We start from the raw sequence: 22,079 nt of genomic DNA, 5'->3' as shown, positions 1-22,079 counted from the left end.
ATGAATTTGATTGAATAATTAAAGAGTAAGTTGAAAAGAATTTAAAGAATGTAATGAGAAGTTTGGTTGAAAACTTAGTTTACATAGAAAGAGTTAATTCAAAAACAACTTTATCTAGTATAAATTTGTTTTCAATTTAAATGATAAAAGAATCCTAACTTCTATTTGAAATTCAAAATTCAAAAATTTACGACTAATTCAACAAAATTATTTTCAGAAACTTATCTTTATCTAAAGACTACTACTTTAAATAATTTATATCTGTTAAAATAATATTTATCCTCTTATAATTTCAACTTTTAAATATAAAAAATGTTATAAAAATTTCAAGATAAATATTTTTTTTATCAAACTTTATCTTAATCTTTAAATTAATTAAAATAAACTTTATATTTTTGTATATGCAATTTAAAACCATAAAAGAAATGTAGAATATTTTCAAAAGAAGGCATACCTCAAAAATACGTAGAATTGATTTATTTTGAAATTTTCATCTTTATCTTTAAATTTCATATTAGTACAATACACTATCATTTATTTATTGATTGTTATGATTATGAAATAGTTTTAGTTTATTTAAGGCTCTTGAATTGTGGTTACAAAATAATTAAATTTTATGTACTGAAATTATGACTTCTATTATTTATTTATTTATTATTATTATTATTGTTATTGTTATTATTTTTAAATAAAATAGTTAGAATTTATTTGGTACTTTTCAACTATGCGTTCCTAACTTTAATATAATAAATTTTTTTAATGCTTCTACAATATTAATATTTTTAAATACAAATATTTAATATCCTTAAATTGAATTTGTTTATTACAATACTATCAAACTTTGTTCTAAAAATTACCATTTTTTTTCAAATTAACTGCATACAACTTGTGTATTGCTACTACTACTATTTATTACTTATTATTATTATTATATTATTATTATTATTATTAAATGAAATTTCTTCTAGAAATTAAAATAATATATTTTAAATTAAAATACTCAATTTTTCGATTCAAAATTTTATTATAATATTTAGTTTTATCTTAAAATATTTTTTAATTTTATGCTTAAAAAATGCCACGTGGCAGATCTATCAGCTCATTTTTCTCTGGAAAACTTACTGTTCGGTTAACCAATTTTTCCGTTCTCCATCAAAGTGACAAAAACCTAGGAATGTTAGAGGAAGCATCACCAACGTTACTTGATCGTACGAGTTACCAGCTACACGACCTGGAATCAGTGGAGCTCCATTTGAGTCTCACCGAGTTAGACTTGACAACCAATCGTTTGTCCTCTTTAGACCCCCGTGTTCCCCAACTCCCTAACCTCAAAAAACTCTCTCTTCATTAGAACCTTATTACTGATGCTGCCATTGAGCCTCTTTCCTCTTCGCACCTCATTTCTCACCTCGAGGTATACATCTATTTATTCATTTATATCCTGTACTTTTTAAAAATATTTTTATTATTATTATTATTATTATAACAGGTCTAAATACTCCTTTTAAAGGATGATTAATATTATTATTATAACAGGTCTAAATACTCCTTTTAAAGGATGATTATTATTACTATTATTACATGTCTAAGTACTCCTTTTAAAGGATTATTATTATTATTATTATTATTATTATTATTATTATTATTATTACATGTCTAAATATTTTTTTACCATCATACTTGACTTGAATGCCTATGTGTAGGGATAAGCCAGTTTTGGAGAAAATCAATTTGTATAAGCATAAAATTAACTTGAATAGAGCAGTTTATGTATAGAGAAAACCTCAATTGATTTGTAATTGAGACGTAGTTGACTGATTATTTCTACAAGAAGATAGATATTATGAGCATATCAATGTTGACTGATTGGTTGATACTAAGCTTAATTATCAGTCAAAAAAGTAAGTAAATGCAACTATGAAAGAAGAAATTCTTCGGCAAATTCTGATAGCTTCCTTTCTTTTTCCACTCCTTTTATATAACTCTAAGGAGTAATGTGCAAATAGTAAAACTTACATTAAATTGATTAGGGACCTAAATATAATGAACAAGACTCATGGCTTCTTCTCTTTAACTGAATTAACCACCTGGAAGTACCATATCTTAAGCCTGCTAAGCTACTAGAAATTCTCCTTCTCTATCAGATCTCCCCTGTTGAAAATTTCCTTGACCTCAAGGAAGGAATGAAGTGAATCTAATCTTAAGAGTATGATAGTCTTCCCAAGTTACTTGTTCAGATGGAAGTTGGTCCCATTGAATTAACACTTGTGCAACTGCCTTGTTTCCCCTATGAATCATACGCCTATCCAGTATTTTCAATGGTTAAGGATAATATGGGCTTTCAATATCCGCAACTGAAGGATGATTGATATTGTCAGGCACTTTGTGATATAATTTGAGTTGATAAACAAAGAAAGTAGGGTGTAACAACATCTGAGCAGGCAAAAAGGGTTTGTAATCAACCTTTCTTACATTCTGCACAATCTGATAGGGCCCATAGTACTTAGCGGATAGCTTGGAAAAAGGAGAGCTTGAGAGAGTAATTTTTTGATATGGTTGAATCTTTAAGTACACCCAAGCCCCTTCATCATATTGCACATCTGATCTATGTCTGTTGGCCTGGGTGACTATTCTATGTTGAGCCCTTTGTAGGTGATATTTTAGGAGCTGAAACTTGAATTCTCTAGTAAGTAAACTCTGTTTCACCTCGTCCATCCCTGAATCACTAGTCGTATAGGGTAGATGTAATGGAGAAGGTTTCCTATTTAAAGCTTTATATAGTGTAGTTTGAATTGATGAGTGAAATGTAGTATTGTGCCACTATTCAGTAGCAGCCAAGTAAAAAAACCAATCCTTTTGTGAATCAAAGAAAAAACACTTGAGGTATGTTTCAAGGCATCTATTTACCACCTCTGTCTGTCCATCACTTTGAGGATGATAAGCAGTAGATGTGCTCAGGGTCACTCCCAACATAGAAAATAGTTCCTACCACATTTTACTTGTAAACACTGGGTCCCTATCACTCACTATATCCTTATGAACACCACATAATTTATACATATTATCCATAAACAACTTAGCAATATCAGTGGCTAAATACGGATATGACAAGCCAATAAAGTGTGCATATTTAGTTAGTCTATCAACAATTACCGAAATCACAGTTTTACCTTTTGACTTAGGTAAACCCTATATGAAGTCCATGCTAATGCTGCTCCAAGCAGTTGTAGGAATCATGAGGGGTTGTATCAATCTTAGATATTGAATGGTATCATACTTTTGCCTTTTTTCAAACATCACAAGTCTTAATGTACCGTTGAATATCTTCTCTCATTCCCTTCCAATAAAACAAGGCAGCTAATCTTATGTATGTAGGCTCAATCCTGGAGTTCCCTCCTACTATTGAGGCATGCCACAGCCTAACAACATCTTTTCTTAGCTGCATGTCTTATCCCACCACTAATCTCCCAGTTTTTCTTAACTGACCATAGATAAATGACAATCCCTAAACTGTAGATTTGCCCTCTATCAAGGTCTGAATATTCTTTAGTAATTCATCATCTAAGTCCTAACTTTGTATAATCATTTTCAGCAAATCAGTCTTGATTGTTGACAGAGTAAGTGCAGCAAATTCTGGTATAGGCAACCTTGATAGTGCATCTGCCACCTTATTATCCTTTCCCTTCTTATACTCAATGGTAAAATCGTATTGCATGAGCCTGGTAATCCTCTTGAGTTATAACCCAATGTGCAACTTTTGTTCTAGAAAGAACTTCAATGCCTTTTGATCAGTTTTGACTGTAAAAGAACAACTTGCCAAGTACTGATTCCACTTGTTCACAGCCATAACTAATGTTAATAACTCCTTATCATAAATTGATAAAGTTTGGTGTTCAGGAGATAATATCTTGCTTAATTAGGCAATGGGTTATCCCCTCTGCATTAACATTGCACCAATACCCATACTGTAAGTATCTATTTCCGCAACAAAAAAGATGGAAAAATCAGGTAGCACAAGAACTAGGGCTATAGTGAGCACCCTCTTGAGATGTTCAAAAGATTTCATGGCCTTGCTATACCATTTAAAGTTGTCTTTATTCAATAAATATGTAAGGGTTTTACTAATAACTCCATACCCCTTTATAAAAATCTCCTATAATACCCTGCTAACCCCAAAAGACCTCTCAATTATTCAAGGTTAATAGGTTCTGGCCAAACTTGCACAACTTCCACCTTCTTAGGGTTGGTAGCCACCCCTTCAACTGAAATATAGTGACCTAAGTACTCCACTCTCTTAGCTTCAAAAACACACTTACTTCTTTTAGAAAATAGCTAATGATGAACCAGTAAATCAAAAGTGATCTTCAGATGTTCTACATGCTCTTCTAAACTCTTGCTAAACACTAATATGTCTTAAAAAACCACAAGGATGAATTTCCTTAAATGTTCCCTAAAAACATAATTCATGAGTCTTTTGAAACTTGAAGGGGAATTGGTCAATCCGAATGGCATGACCAAATATTCATAGCGCCCTGAGTGTATTTTAAATACAGTCTTCTGTGCATCAGTAGTAGTCATTCTAATTTGGTGATACCCTGCTTTTAAGTCTATTTTAGAGTACACCTGTGACCCTCCTAGCTCATTCAACAATTCTTCAATGAGGGGTATTGGAAATTTAGCCTAAATAGTCACCTTGTTCAAGGCTCTATAATCCACACAAAGCCTCCAATACTATTTTTTTACCTACTAACACCACAGGTGAGGCATAAGAGCTGGAGCTATACTAGATAATACCCTGATACAATATCTCTTGGATCATTTTTTCAATCACATCCTTCTAAATAGGGTTATATCTGTATGGTCCAGAGTTTACTAGTTGACTTCCTTCCTTAAGAGGTATATTGTGATCAAACACACCTCTTGAGGGAGGTTGCTATTTTGGTTCTTGGAACAATTTTTGATACTCTTCCAGTAATAATTGTATCTCCCTTGGACTATTTTTCTCACTCTGCACACCTCTTTGATCTAAGACCCCAGCAGAACTTACCTTGATCATGAATATTTGAGCAGTATCTATAGAGATTTTATTAAATGCCTTGGAATCCACGATTTTAAATGAGGGGCAAGTACCCTGCAAGGTTATAGACTTCCTTTGATACATAAACTACATAAAAATCTAGTCAAAATTCATATGTATGTCCCCTAGTTTGCATAACCATTGTATGCGCAACATAACATCACAATTTCCTATTGGCAACACCAGGAAGTCGTCTTGAAACAAGGTACCCTGCAAGATCAACTGGAACTTTTAACTTCCCTTAATACATTGAACGACCCTAGCATCAGCGAAAGATACATCTTGAGGACTAATGTAATGAGACTAGTAACCAATTCTCTATGCAGCCTTTTCGTTAATGAAGTTATGGGTAGAACCATAATCAATAAGGATAGTGATAGTCTTTTTCTCTGTAAACCCTTGTATTCTTAAGGTTCTATATCCCCTAATTCCATTTAGTTCTCAGAGGGGAATTTCATAATTTCCCTAATCTCCTCTTCATCCTCTTCAACCAAGGATTGATCTACATCCTCTATAGACTCCTCTTCAGTCGATGCTACTTATTCCAAGCCATCCATCTCTAATTCTAAGAAATATAACTGCCTTTTAGTCTTACAATTGTGCCTCAAGGAATATTTTTCATCATAGAAAAAATATAACCCTTTGGACCTTTTCTCCTCTATCTTTGCAAGTGTCAATCTTCTTCTCCTATTACTATCAAAGTTAGGAACATTGCCCTTGTTCAATTTTGTAACTAAACCTTTAACCTTGTTACTGTCACTATAACCTTCAGAACTTCTCAAGTTTGTATAATTATGACTAGTATGTGAAACTTTCAACACCTTACTTTGAGTATCAAAATTTAACTCATGTAGTCTAGACAAATAGTAAGCCTGAGGTAAAGTTACAGGGTTCCCAATCCTCACTGCATCCCTAATTTCAGGCTTTAGGTCATTAATATAAATGCTAATAGCATGCTCTACAGGCAAATTAATCCTAGCCAGGGCACTATCAAAGGCCCGCTAGTAGTCTTTAACGGAACCAGTATGCTTAAAATTCATCAACTCAACCGTAGGATACAAATATTCAGCTCCAAACCTGTCAGCTAAGGCATACACATACTTCTCCCAACTAGGAAGGGGAGCCTATCCTCTACTCCTCATGTACCTTTGATGCCATTGTAGAGCATCTCCATCAAGATGAATAGCTACCGGTCTCATTACCTAGTGGATACATATGTCTTCAACAGGAAAAAAATATTCCACCTTATATAACCAGGTTCTCAAGTCCCCGCCATCAAACTTTGGGAATTCTATCTTGGTGTACTTAGTAAAGATGGGAAGGGGAAAGTTAGTGTGGTTCATGGTCTGGTTAGGAATAAAAGGAAAGGATTGGGACGACTGAGGTGTAGGGGGTGTAGCTAGCGTAAGGAGAATGATTATAAATCGGTTAAGGAATCTGTGTGATTTGGCTATAGAATTTTAGGATAAGGTTGATATTGGTTGTGAGATTGGGTTGGGTGTGGAATTTGTAAAAAAAAAGTGCGAAGAGGAGGTTTGGTTATCTGAATTGGCGGCGTAGGGATGAATTGTAAAGGTAAAATAGAGGCAGGTATATCTTTAGCGTAAGGTGTTTGTGGGACTGCACCAATGGAGATGGGCATAGAAACTACTCCCACAGTTGATGTATTGAATTCTTGGCTTACATGGGAATGGTTTTGGGGTTTCTAACCTTGAGAACCCTGCTCGTTAAGCGAGGTGGTGAGTGATTGTTGTCTTACTACATGAGAAGATGATGATATCTTCATTCGAGTAGAGGAATCCTCAATCTGAAAAGCTGAATCTGATGGTGAATACAACTCCCTATCCAATAGACACATGTCCTCATCCCTTTCTAGCCGTCATCCCATGTATTATCTCTCTTGATTATTTCAAAGATTTCTCTTGATTCCTAACTGCAATTTTATGGTTAGTCTCCAATTGATTTTAGCGTGTGACAAATCGAGCCATATCAGTTGGCATCCTTTTTAATATACTAAGAACCTCTTCCATCTCATTTCCCATTGAGCAACCATAGAGCTAAAATATAGCTTTGATACCACTGATACTAAGCTCAATTATCAGTCAAAAAAGGTAAGTAAATGCGACTAATAAAGAAGAAGTTCTAGGGCAAATTCTGATAGCTTCCTTTCTTTCCCCACTCCTTTTATATAACTATAAGGAGTAATATGCAAATAGTAAAACTTACATTAAAATGACTAGGGACCTAAATAGAATAAACAAGACTCCAGGATTCTTCTCTATAACTAAATTAACCACCTGGAAGTACCATATATCTTAAGCCTACTGTGCTACTAGAAATTCTTCTCTATCATTGGTTCTGTAAAAAAGAGATTTTATGAGCATATCTGTATGACCTATAACCACTTCGAAATATACAATGATGAATCTTTGCCTGTATGTATTGTGGTAGCACTAACCTAGCTTCCTATTTGATTCATGAATTCAATGAGATCACATCTTGCTATCTAACATGATATATACTTGAAAGTGGTATAGGCTTCAATTGGTTCATAAAATTGATGTACCATAAGATTGTTTTTAAAATTTTGATTACTATTTTAGGGGATTTTTTTCATATTAATTCCACTATTAATCAACAATATACCAGTATAGCTCCACATGTGAGGTCTATAGAGGGTAGTATGTACCTAAACCTTACCCCTACTTTGGAAGGTATAGAGGTTGTTTCATATCGACCCCCAGTTCAAAGAAAGCAAAAACACAACATTTATTAAGACATAAATAGTATCAATAGAAAAATAGTAAGAAAATAGAGGCATACGAGACAGTAAGTTGTAATGTAAAGCTAAGAGTGAAATACAAAAATAATAAAATAAAAAAAAATCGAAAATACTAATAAGATTACTAGACGGAGTGATAAGATGCGATGCTATTTACTACCCATCTTCTACCTAAATTACTGACCTCCATACCCTCCTATCCAGGGTTGTGTTCTCAGTAAGATGAAGGCTTACCATGTCCTGTCTAACCACCTCTCATCTTTACTTCTTTGATCTACCTCTACCTCTTTTCAATCCATTCAGTGTCAACCTCTTACACCCCATTACTGAGGTGTTTGTGCATTTTCTCTTGTTATGCCTTGACCACCTTATCCTAGACTCCCACATCTTGTCCGCCTCAAAGGTCACTTCCACCTTGGCCTGAATATCTTTATTTTTGGTCATACCTCTCTTTGTAAGCCCAACACTACACCCATACAACAAAGTCAATCTAACTTTAATTCGGTAGAACTCATCTTTAAGTTTTAGTGACACCTTATCATATAAGATACCAGATGCTAGCCTCCATTTCAACCACCCCACACCAATGCGATGCATATTTTAATAATATTTTTTTCCAGTGATAGCGGTGATGTTCAAATAGAAAGGGTGAAATTTTTTTACTGAAGCATTAAATTACATAGAGTTTCCAGTATAATGCATAAGTTATAATTGCTTATTCATTGGACTAGGTAAAATGCTGAACAACGGTGATTTCTTGTCTAACCTTATCAGTATGTTACAATTTTGATTAATGGAATTCAATGAGACTGCAACTGACTATCTAACCTAAATTGTATTTGAGTAGTGTAGGCTTATTTTGGATAAAATTGATAGACCTTAATGAACCGTGATTGAAAGATAGTTTGCTTACATGTTTTTTTTGGATACACCAGAAGTATTTCCTTAATGGACTACCAAGTCTGCTTGAGAAATATGTTCATAATTTTTGTGTTGCTCAACCACATTATTTATCAAGTTAACCTAACTCTCCATACGAAAGAGATTCTCTAATTATTCTAACAGTATAATGCAATAAAAGAAAACTTCTGGGTGTTAGCTGGTCTGAGCACCACCATACGATACACCCTTGTGGTGGGGCCCTTTCCTGGACACCGCGCATAATGGTAGCTTTAGTGCACCGGGCTGCCCTTTTTTTAATCAATAATTTTCTATATATTTCTATCCATATGATCCTAAAGAAGCACCCAAGGGTGTGGTTTAGTGGTTTGATGAAGTTGGTTTCAACACTATGAGATCTCAGGTTTAATTCTCAATAGGGGCAAATACTAGGTGATTAGCCTTGGTGAACAGGGTTGCCTGGTACCTATTGGTGGTAGGAGGTGGCAGGTATCTTATGGAATTAGTCGAGATATGCACAAGCCGGCCTGGACACCATGTTTATTAAAAAATAAAATATCCAAAAGAAGCATATCAGTGTCGTTCTCCAAGTTTCTTTCCTTTGCCTACCAATTTCTATGACCCCTATCTTATCAGTATTCTTAAGAATACCATGACATGTTAATCAAATAAAACACCTATATAGAATTAAAGTTTTAATGTAGTGATGTGTGATCCATATCCTGCACATGCTTGGATTGAAAGCGCTAACTCATAACAATTCTCTGCTTAAATTATCTACTATTAAAATTGCATTAGGCACTGTGCACCAAGTCAAAAGACCTTTTTTCGGATCTTTAGAATCCAGGATTTTATTTTGTACCTCCATTTTCTCTCTAATTCCTATAAACACCTGTGTGAATTTATTTGTTGAATGATTTACCACTCGCCCCCTTCTTATTTACCCTCCTCCTTATTGAAGTGTCATTTGCTTTTCTTGATGACTCAACCTCCCATTCAGAGTTGCCATTGTAAAGCTTGTACTTCATGTGATCCTTCTTTATTAGCTTATTGGTCAATATAACCTCTCTATCCTTGCTATACTATCAGTGTTAGCCATCCTTCAACAAAGTCCTTTGTATCATTGGGGTGCATTTAGCTCCCTACAACTACTTATTAGGGTGAGTCTTTAGGAGTCGGTTATAATTATATTTATGGGAGTCATTGAGAAGGTAGAAAGAAAGTTGGCAATCTAAATAGTAATATCCCTTCACCCAACAACAATTGTAACTTCTGGGATAATAATAACTGATATGTTTTCTCCTTGTACTGTCACAATGCTAAAGAATCGGCCTAATTTGTTTATCCTCGAATAGAAGAATAAAGTTGTTGTTCCTTAGGATTCCATCTTCTCATGTGCTTTTCTACTAGGGTGTTTGGATGGGCTTTTTTAAAGTGACTTAAAAGCCAAAAGACAAAAACCAAAAGCCAAAAGTAGGTAGAACTTTTTGTCTTTGGCAAACATCTCCATAAATAAAAAAGTTCTTAAAAGACAAAAGTACTTAAAAATAAGTCAATCCAAACACCCTCTTTGTATTTTGATCCTTCCTGCAATGCAAATCATAAACATTTCATGGTTTTCTTGCTAAATGTAGTTATACACATCAAATTCCTACTCCTTTTCACCCAGCCAAACTATACATCCACCCTCATTTTATTTCTCATGATACCATATGATTTGAATTAGGCTGCAAATTAGTCTTTGTTCTCCCCCATGTTTCTTTAAATTTGAATTCTCCAAAAAGAAGGCTAGAAAGCCTAGGTTTTAACTGGAAAATAAAAGGTCTTTTCTAATCGATTAATGTATCCCAGAGCATTTTCTCTCTCTAAGTGATATGTTCTAGTTTCACTATCATGGTTGGAGGGGCTTTGCTGGGTGCATCTCAGAATTTTATGTATGTTGAGTGGTGTCTTTTTTTTCACCTTATATCACACTCCTATTTAGTGGATGAGAGGGAATATGGGTAGAGAGTTAAATACAACAACAACAACAATAATAATAACATACATAGTATAATCTCATAAGTGGGCATTGGATCTCTTATACAAAGGTCATTTTCTGCTCTTCTCCAGTCTCTGCTCTTCTCCAGTCTAAGTTTGCTTTACAAAATGACCTTAGTTTCTATTACTTTTAGAAGAAATCTAAAATGGTTTGGAAATAGATAGTTGTTGCAAACTACTTCAACAACTAAATTCATGTTCAATGGAACAAGACAAAGCATACAGGTTAGTTTGGGTTAACAGTAGGGATAATGTATTCTCAGTTAATAGCTTCTACAAAATGTTGTTGAACAGTTTATCAGGGAATTCCTAACTGGCTATGGATGATGATTTGGAAAATTGGAGCATCTGTAAAAGAATATTGTTTTAGTTGCTAACAGCCAAAACACAGAGCAACTTACAAAGATAAGGTTTTTCCTTGTGCATCAGATGTTATTTCTGTAATGCAGACTAGGAAACAGTTGGACATCTTTTCTTGTATTGCAAATTTTTAGGACAATATTGGGAACTTTCTTTAGCATGATGGGCATATCTTTGGTGTTACCAGAGAAAATTAGTAGCTTATTGGAAGTGTGACAATCACAGGAAGTTAAAATAAGATTAAGCCAATATAGAGAACTATTTCCAATTGTATAATGTGGACCTTATGGCTGGAAAGAAATAGTGCATGCTTTGATGGGAAAAACTTACAGATTTTTAGAGTAAAAAATAAATGCATTAAAAAATATTCTTTTGGTGTTATAGCAACATCTTAGATATGATGGATAAGTATTTGGACTTTTTATACTAGCCAGTAGATAATATGTAGTAGGTGTTTGACCATGAAAACAACAACTTTTTGAAATTAGAATTGGAGTTGGAGTTGAAGTTGGAGTTTGAAGTTGTGTTTGGCCATGAATATAACTTGGAGTTGTTTTTTACTTTTTATGAGATAAGTGAAAATGAAGAAAGTGAAAAAAAGTTTCACTTGTTTTCACTTTTCCAAATACAATTTGGGATTCTATTTGGAATTCTTATGGCCAAACACTACAATTTTCACTAAAGTGAAATAATTTTCTGGAAAAAAGTGAATTCTCATGACCAAAAATCCCCGTAGTATTGGATTATATAGTTTGCTGCTAAGTTCTGTACCTTCTTCTGTATCAACTTGGTAATATGTACATAAAATCGTTAGGAAAAAAAGTTTCTATTTCTTAGGAGAAGGAAAAAATTTCCTTTTTAGCCTTTTTAGTGATATTATGTGTTGGTTAGTTAGAGAATCTTAACAGATTCCACTTCTGCAAGTTGAATACTAGTGTGTAACGCAACAACTTGGCAGTTTTTTATCCTTTTAATTTTGTTTTTCATAGATCAAAGATTAAATAGAATGTTGAGTGACAACAGCTTATTTCCAGACTTGAACATTTCCCTATTTTACTTCTTGTACGATAGTCTGGTCGTATATGCAACTGCAATAGGTCTGTTAAAGTTATCTGAAATCAGTCCTCTCAAACTGTCTTTTTCAGGAGCTAGTTCTTAGGGACAATAAGCTGAAGAAAATTCCCGGTGTTGCGATATTAATGAAGATTTTAGTATTTGATGTTTCTTTCAATGAGATATCATCACTTATAGGATAGTCCAAGGTCTCCAGTACACTCAGAGAACTATATGTGTCTAAATATGATGTCTCCAAGATGGAGGAGATAGAGCACTTTCATGAGCTGCAAATGCTCGAACTTGGGTCTAATAGATTATGGATTAGTTAATCTTAAACGTGACTTCAAAAGAAATTATATAGTTATCAAGAGTCTACACTTATAAGTTTTAATCCCAAAAGTTTTACAATAACAGCAGGACAATTAAAAAAAATCTGCCAGAAGTCAAATATATTTGTAAATGTGAGTTTACTATGTAGCTTCTCTGGCTCATTAGATACCTTTGAAGATCTTTCCTTCTTGATACAGGTTATGGAGCTTCTGGAAAATATGAAAAACCTACAAGAGTTATGGATCGATTGCAATCGTATTCAAACAGTTAAATTGTCCGGTTTGAAATGCAATAAAAAGATCAGCCTACAGAGCAACCGTTTAACTTCCATGAATGGATTTCAGGTCCTTGTTCCCAATAGTTGTTCTTTGTTCATTGTAGACGATTTTGTTTTAAGAGTTAGCTGTTGTGTTGTTTTCAATCTACAGGGATGCGTTGCCCTTGAAGAATTATACTTGAGCCATAATGGTATTGCGAAATGGATGGTTTGTCTACCTTGGTAAACCTGCAGGTTTTAGATGCATCAGCAAATAAGCTTACAGAAATTAATGACATCGAGAACTTGACAAATTATGAAACTTGTCCTGGTAATTCCAAATGTGTGAATTACTTCTTTTGTGCTAGGAATTGTCATCATCTTCATGTTCACTTTTTGGTTCGTATTGTAGATTAGAAGATTTGTGGCTTAATGACAACAATATAGCATTACTGGAAGGACTGGCAGAAGTTATTGCTGGTGCTAAAGAGAAGCTAACAGCCATTTACCCTGAGCGAAATCACTGTATAAGTGTCTTTAAACGTTAGCACATCTTTATAGTATAAAATGACATCAATTGTTTTTCTTTTTTTTAGGTATTATATTTTTTTGTACTTAGTCTCTCTACCTCCTTGAGTTAGTGGTAAGGTTTGCATTCTCTTTACCCTCTCCGGACCTCACTTGTTGTATTTTACTATGTGTGTTGTAGTTCATGTATATTTGCTTGTACTCAAACTTAAAGTTTCTTCTCTAGATCCTTAGGTTCTTGTCTTTCCTGAAGATCTTCCAGGCATTCCTCCCGAAAGGGAAATAAATTTTGGCATAGACCTTCTCCCAGATACTCAGCCTATCTCTATTCTGCCATACAGAATGGCACCAGCAGAGCTTAGAGAGCTAAAAGATCAGTTGAAGGATATCTTAAATAAGGGATTCATCAGACCAAACTTTTCCTCATGGGGTGCACTAGTCTTATTCGTGCGCAAGAAAGATGGTTCTCTCTGAATGTGTATCAATTACCGTCAGCTCAACAAAGTTACAGACAAGAATAGGTATCCACTTCCCAGAATAGATGATCTATTCGACAAACTTTAGGGCGCCAATTAATTCTCCAAGATAGACCTCAGATCAGGCTATCTTCATCTCAGAATTAGAGAATGGGACATTCCAAAGACAGCTTTCCATACTCGATATGGTCACTTTGAATTTCTAGTCATGTCCTTTGGTCTTACCAATGCACCTACAAATTTCATGGACTTGATGAACTGGGTGTTCAAGTAGTACTTGGACATGTTCGTCATAGTCTTCATAGATGATATTCTGGTCTACTCTCGCATAGAGCATGATCATTCAGACCATCTCAGAATTGTTCTTTAGACTCTCAGAGATTATCAGCTATTTGCCAAGTTCAGCAAGTGTGAATTTTGGCTAAGATCAGTAGCATTCCTTTGCCACATTATCTCTAATAATGGCATTAAAGTAGATCCTCAGAAAACCAAAGCAGTAAGGAATTGGCCTTGCCATGTCTCTTCTTCAGATATCAGGAGTTTCTTGGGTTTGGCTGGCTATTACAGATGGTTTGTCAAGGTATTTTCTTCTATTGCATCTCCTATGTCCAGATTGACTCAGAAGAATGTCAAGTTTCAGCGGTCAGATTTATGCGAGAAGAGTTTTCAGGAATTAAAGACTCGACTCACCTCAACTCCAGTTCTAACCCTTCTAGATGGTTCAGACGGTTTTGTGGTATATTGTGATGTATCCAAAGAAGGTTTAGGTTGTGTCCTCATGCATCATGATCTTGAGTTAGCAGCAGTAGTCTTTCCCTTAAAAATTTGGAGGCATTATCTTTACGGAGTTTATGTAGACATTTTCATAGATCATAAGAGTCTCCAGTATGTATTTTCTCAGAAAGATCTCAATCTTCATCACAGAAGGTGGTTAGAGCTCTCGAAGGACTATGACATGAGTGTCCTTTACCATTTAGGCAAGGCCAATGTTGTGGCCGATGCTCTTAGTAAACTCTCCATGGGTAGTATTTCTCAATTTGAGGATAGCAAGAAGAAAATAGCTCAGGAAATCCATCAGCTTGCCAGACTAGGTATTCTCTTAGTCGACTCTTCAAAGGGTGGTGTATGTGTTCAGAGTAGTTCAGAGTCATCTCTAGTTTTCGAGGTAAAAGAAAAGCAAGACAAGGATTCTAGCGTTGTCAAGCTAAAAGAGTCAGTTCAGAATCAGAAGGTTGAGGTTTTCTCCCAAGGGGGAGATGGTGTTCTTTGTTGTCAGGGTCGTTTGTACATTCCAGGTGTAGATAGCTTGAGGTAATCAATTCTTACAGAAGTGCATGGTGCGTGATACTCTATTCATCCAGGGGGAACTAAGATGTACCACAAATTGTGGGAGATCTATTGGTGGAGTGGGATGAAGAAAGATGTTGCAGAGTGTGTGGCTAAGTGCTCTACATATCAGTAGGTTAAGATAGAGCATCAAAAACCTAGTGGTTCCATGCAGGAGTTCACCATTCCTACTTGAAAGTGGGAAGAAGTGAACATGGACTTCGTGATGGGTTTTCCTCGTACTCGTAGTCAGCATGATTCAGTTTGGGTCATCATAGACAAAATGACCAAATCATCTTATTTCCTTCCAGTTCGTACTTCTTACTCAATCGAGGATTATGCCAAACTCTACATCAGGGAGTTGGTCAGATTACCCAGTTCACCTCTCACTTCTGGAAAGTATTCTAAATAGGTCTTGGTACCCAAGTCCATCTCAGTACAACGTTTCATCCTCAGATAGATGGTCAAGAAAAAAGGACCATTCAGACTCTCAAAGAAATGCTAAGGGCGTGTGCAGTTGATTTCAAAGGAAGTTGGGATGACCACTTGCCTTTTGTTTAATTTGCATAAAACAATAGCTATTATTCCAGTATTCAGATGGCTCCATTCGAAGCTCTCTATGGTAAGAGGTGTAGATCTCTAATTGGTTGGTTCAAAGTTAGTGAGGCCTCAGTCATAGGTCCTGACTTGGTATTTGACGCCTTAGAGAAAGTTCAGTTGATCCAAGAGAGACTACGGGCTTCTCAGAGCAGACAGAAGTCTTATGTAGATGTTTGTAGAAAGGATCTCGAGTTTCAGGTCAACGAATATATCTATCTTAAGATCTCTCCCATGAAGAGGGTGAAGAGGTTTGGCAAGAAAGAGAAACTCAGTCCTCACTATGTCGGTCCCTTCAGGATTCTCAGTCGCTTTGGCAAAGTAGCTTATGAGCTCTAATTGACTTTAGATCTAGCCTCAGTCTATCCAGTCTTTCATGTCTCTTTGCTCAAGAAGTGCATAGGTGACCTAACAGTTGTAGTCCCTATTCAGAGCATTTACATTCATAACAGCCTCTCTTATGAAGAGATTCCAATTAAAATCTTAGATTATCAGACTCGTCGATTGAGGAACAAAGAAGTCCCTCTAGTCAAAGTTCTTTGAAAAAATTAGTCTCATGAGGGAGCTACTTAGGAAATAGAAGCAGATATGCGTACCAAGAACCCTTACCTTTTCTCCGCCAACTTAGATCAAGCTTAAGGTAACAGTTCTTCTAAAGCTTATTCAGTTTCATGTTCAGTATTTAGTATAAACTTGGTATCTATTGCCATTGCATACGCAAACATACGTTCATGTGTTAGTACAGTATTTAGTCATGCATCAGCTATGCATTCTCACCTTGAGAAACTCAGTTTATCAGATTGCTCAGTTACATATTCATGTATCAGTTATCCATGCATCAGATATGCATGATCAATATGCTATGTACAGTTTGTCAGTCATGAGATCATGTTCCATCTATTCATTTTCAGATCATTATTTCCCCTCCCAGGCATTTTCATTCGAGGAAGAATATTCTCAAGAGGGAGATATTGTAATACCCGTGTCTTTTTCCTAGCTAGAAATCATCTTAAGAATGCTAGGACTTACTTTGAAATGCAAATCTGTTTTTGTACATGCAGTATTTTTGAGATTTTCACTTTCTATCACATGGGAAATTGAGTTGGCTTTCCAACGATATCAATTTCGTCCAAATCCGACATCAGACAAAGGAGTTATGGACGTTTTACTTGGAACGGTCAGAATCGCCCAGGTGCGATGGCCCAGTTGGCGGACCGTCCAATTAGTGACGGACCACCACTTGGACCATCACTTCCAAGGCAGAAGGGTCCCATTCTAGTTAAGGCCTAATGGAAAAGTTGATGGACCATTAACTTAGTGATAGACCATTACTTGGACCATCAAAGACATGCCAGTTAAGCCATGTTCTGGATAAGGACTGAAGGACGAGTTGACGGACCATCAAAGTTGTGACGTACCATCATCCAGGCCATCAACCCTTATCTAGTGAAGCCCATTTCTGGTCCATGTCTGACGGGCTGAATGACGGTCCACCAGGAGTATGACAGACCATCAGTCAGACCGTCACACGGCACGTTCAACTTATTTCCAGGTTGTTTTAATAGGGGTAGTTTGGTCACTTATCACCCGCCTATATATACCCAAATAAGTCTGAATTCAGCCATTTTGCTCACTTTTATTTTACAAACAACAACTAGGGTTTCTTCCTAAATTAAATCTTCAAGATCAGGACATAATCTAATTTAAGAATCAAAGGATTTCAAATCCTTCCAGTTCAAAAACATCAAGAACCTTGAGTCAGGTATGCGTAGTGTTCATCTATGGAACCTTTTTGTTCATAGAGTTCAAGAACCATGATTTTAACTGAGAAACATTGATTTCCTTGTTACTATGTGATGTTGTTCATGTCAATGACCATTGTTTAAACTTCAAAATATTATTTTAAGATGATTTCCATGAATTATGCATGTTGTGGTTAAAACCCATGAAATTGGGTGGTTCAAGATGATTAATATTTATTGAGAAAACCTATGCCCAATGTGTGCATGCTCAGTTTTTGTTGCTACTTATAGTAAGGTCGAGTCTAGCATAGGTGAAATATTAGTTGGTATTGATAACTAAGTTCGTGATGTCGATTAGTCGATAAACGAGGCATTATGTGTTAATATGGCTAGATGATAAGAGATTTGGTATAAGAGGTGACTGGTTAATTACTTTGAATAGTTGCTATATGGTTAACTAATGAATTGTTAAGAAAAGATTAGTTAGTAAAAGATGGCTAGATAATTAATTGAGTCAGTTAATAAAAGATGGTTAGGTGACAAGTAGTAATGTATTGTCTAGTAATGATTAACAAATATAGGTAAAATGCCCGGGATTCTAGAAGTTCATATTTGCATGATTCTATGATATCTAAATGACAAGTCCATAGTACCTATACACTCAATATGAATTCCATGCTATTTATGTGTTGCTATTGTTGTGGTGTGATGCATGTGTGATAATGGAATTATAGAACATGTACATGAAATGTATCCATGCTTTCCCTACCATGTTTGAGATGTTGAATAGACTTATGAAGCACACTATCCCTTACTTATGATATTATGAATTGTGGACTCAAATCTTGTGATCAAGTTATGTCATGTGTGTCAGTTTCCTTCTATCGAATCCTGAGGGTATTCATACCCGAAACTATAGCTGTGTCCCTAGAGCCATGTCATGTTGTCATGATATCTTTGTCAAGCCACGTTCCATAGAATTCAGTCAGTCATGTGACTCAGGAAACCTCAGAAACCTCATGACTCTATCAATTATCAGTATTATTCCGTGAGTCAACGGAAATTCAATAAACCCAGTTTATGTATAGTCAGTTAAATCATGTTCAGTTTCTTCAGATGGGAGTAGGAGTTAGCACCGAGCGAACCCAAGGATAGGAACTCACCTACTTCAGATGAAGGTGTGATTCTTAGAAGCAATACTTATGTTTCAGAACTATGTAGCCAGCATAGGTTGAGACATCAACACTGCCAGCTTGAGGGTTGATGGGGCAGACATCCGTCGTTCTCTTTTGGGAACACTACCAGATTTGAGGGTCACTCATAGCATGTCTTTAGCCGTGGCATGGTATTGACACCCTTCAAATCAAGGCAATGATTGGACCCCAGTTCAGCTACTTTAGCATACATGGGGCATGTCGGTTAAAGAACTACCTCCCATAGTTTTAGTATCAGTCTCAGTAAAAAAAATTAGACAGTTCTTCAGATATCAGTATACCAGGACTGTTAGATATATTCAAATTCAGTTATAGCACGGGACTCAGAAAGTTCCACCAGATTTAAGACTGTCAGACATAGTCATTCATGTTATCAAAACTATAGTTTCAGCCATGTATTAGCGGACAGATTTAGTTATCACGTACTCACGTTCTCAGTTACTATGTATGTATGTTTTCACTATTACGTTCATATCAGTTAGTTAGCATTAATCATGCATGTAAACCCTTAGCTTTAGCTTACCTCACTCATATACTCAGTACTCCAGTTGTACTGATGCATTTGTGCTATTGGTATAGACTCAGTTATTTAAAACATCTGTAATTAAGCTGAAATTCAAAGTATTGTTGTATTAATTTTCTGGTCATGCCTATTCCCTAAGTCATGCATCCTAGGTGTTTGATAAAATTGCTAAGAGAATAGAAATTATGCAATATAGCTTAATTGTGACCCAAGTGATAAATGCATGCTTTACCCTATGACCAAGAATGACTTCCATGATATTGTGTGCATTATGAATGGTTGAGGAAATGTCCATGAGAATAGGTTTATGAAAGTATGACATGTTTATTTTCAATTCCTTTCATGTACAAGACTATGATAACCATATGCTTCATGAAATCCCCAAATTGATGTTTTATGAATTATTGATATTGGTCATATATTCAAGAAGTGTCATGTTCTATCAGTTTCATGCTATCGAGTCCTGGAGGTACTTGTACCTGATAATTTAGTTGTGTTCCTAGAACCAGTGTCATGTTTTCATGATACTCTCAGCCAAGCCATGATCAGTAGAATTCAGTCAGTCATGTGACTCAAGAAAAGTCGGTAAACTCAGTATCAGTCCAGTCCCATTCAGTAATCTCAGTAACCTTAGGAATCTTAGTGATCTTGGTCAGTCATCATATACCATAGTCCTCAGTACTCTATAGACTCAGTTATTTAGTATCCCAGTATTAGCTGCATCTAGTAGAGTCTTGTGCATAGGTGTGTTATACACCACACTTATGAGCAGGAGGCTATGAGATGTTTTAGGAACTGTTTCCCTTCTTTCATGTTTCATATCGTGCTATAGAAAGGTTTTCTAAGAAATCCATGTAGGTTCTTATCATGCTCCACTCATTTCAAATCCACCTTACTTTCAAGGTAACAAAATAGTGAAGCTTAAGGCCCTTGTAATACCCCAAAGTTTCCTAACTAATTTTATCTGAAGAATATCAAGTATTAGCTTCTAAATTGAATGATGTTTATTCTATAGGGAATTTTCAAGATTTTTACTTTTTTTCAGGTGGAAAATTAAATAAGTTTTCCATTGATATAAAATTTACCTAAATCTGATAACCAGGTAAGAAGTTAGACTATTTCAAGTCCCTATCGTAAAACAGCGCCATATTGGCCAGTGGTACACCGCACCACAAGATAAAATGGCAATTGTCATTTTTCTAGTGTCCTAACACGATTTCTCTGCATTGCGCCAAACTTTTAGGTCACAAATAAAGTGGCACCATGATGGCTCCGCATCGCACCATTTCCTTATTTCCCAATTATCAAATTCCAGTGACGCGGCATAATAGCACCGCGTCGTGCTAGGGGTCCATGTCGAGAAATTTAAAAGACATATCCAGGGTTAAAGGGTCAATTTCCCACCCCTATTTAAGCCTAATAGCAGGTGATTTAGCCATTTTTCACCCAAAATATACTAGTTTCTCTTAATTTTTTCTAGAGAACAAACTAGGGTTTAAATTAGGGATTCAATTTCAAGAAAATTTCTCCATCAATGTTCTCTAAATCAAGAACTAAGTATGCATCATATTGATTTATGGATTCCTTTCATCCATAAAGCTCAAGAACCTTATTTTAAATTATGAATCATGATTATTATGTTGTGGATTGCTCAAGTTATGTGATGGTTGTTGTTTTATTCCCATGTTGGGATCCTTATGTGATCTTGTGAAAACTACATTAGCATATAAATTGAAAGCCATGAATTTGGTGGTTTATTATTTGTGAAATTTGATCATTTTACCTATGCCTTAAGTTTTGCATGTAAGGTGTTTGATAAATTGCCTAAAGGGATAGAAATTATGCACTATAGTTAAATTGTGACCCAAATGACAATGTATGCTTTAACCTTATGCTAAAAATGACTTCCATGTTATTCTTATGTATTGAAATTTCTTGTGGGATTGCTCGTTAGTTAGCCTTATAAGATTATGCTATGTATACATGCTATCTTATTCACATACCAAGCTATGATAATCAAATTCCTATGAAATATCTCCAACTATTGTATTTTAGATTGTTGATGTTGGTCATGTATTCAATAATGTCATGCCTAGATTTAGTTTCATCGAGTCCTGGGGGAACTTGTACCCAAAAAATATAGTTGTGTGCCTAGATTTAGTTTCATGTTTTCACGATATCCCCTGTCAAGCCATAGTCTATAGAACCCATTCAGTCATGTGACTTAGGAAAGCTCAGTAATACAGTAATCTCAATAGTATTTCGTTAGCTAACGGAACTCCGTGAATTCAGTCTAGTCAAGTTTAGTTAATCATGTTCAGTGTCTATTCAAATGGGAGTAGGAATTAGCACCGAGTGAACCCAAGGATGGGAACTCACCTTTTATATAAGGGTGTAATTCTTACAAGCAATCATTGCATTCCAGAACTACGTAGCCAACGTAGGTTAAGACATCATAGCCTATTGTATGAGGGTAGATAAAGTGGCTTAACCTATTATATGAGGGTTCCCACCGTTCTCGCTTGAGCTACCTGTTATATGAGGATTACTCACAGATTGTTCTTACCAGTGGTGTGGTATTGACACCCTTCTAATTGGGGTTACAGATTGGGCCCCAACTCATCCATAATGGCGTATTAGGGGCATGTCGGTTAGATAACTACGTCCTACAATTTCAATTACAGAATCAGCACTGTCAGATACAATCATTCAGTCTCAGTAATAGAACTCAGATAGTTATATAGAATTCAGGACTATCAGATATAGTCAACTTAGAATAGTACGAAACTATCTAATTCCATCAGATTCAGGACTTTCAGATACAGTCACTCATGTAATCAGTTATATCAGTCATCAGAATTTAGTTATAACT

At 35.5% G+C, this 22,079-nt stretch overlaps 1 pseudogene; it reads left to right on the top strand.

Annotated features, from left to right (window-relative positions):
* The first annotated feature begins 1,075 nt into the window (after positions 1-1,075).
* On the top strand, positions 1,076-13,438 carry LOC107871901 (annotated as a pseudogene).
* The last annotated feature ends 8,641 nt before the right edge of the window (positions 13,439-22,079 follow it).

This window comes from Capsicum annuum, chromosome 5, assembly GCF_002878395.1.
Source record: "Capsicum annuum cultivar UCD-10X-F1 chromosome 5, UCD10Xv1.1, whole genome shotgun sequence".
NCBI lineage: Eukaryota > Viridiplantae > Streptophyta > Magnoliopsida > Solanales > Solanaceae > Capsicum > Capsicum annuum.
This window is presented reverse-complemented; position numbering and strand designations above follow the sequence as displayed.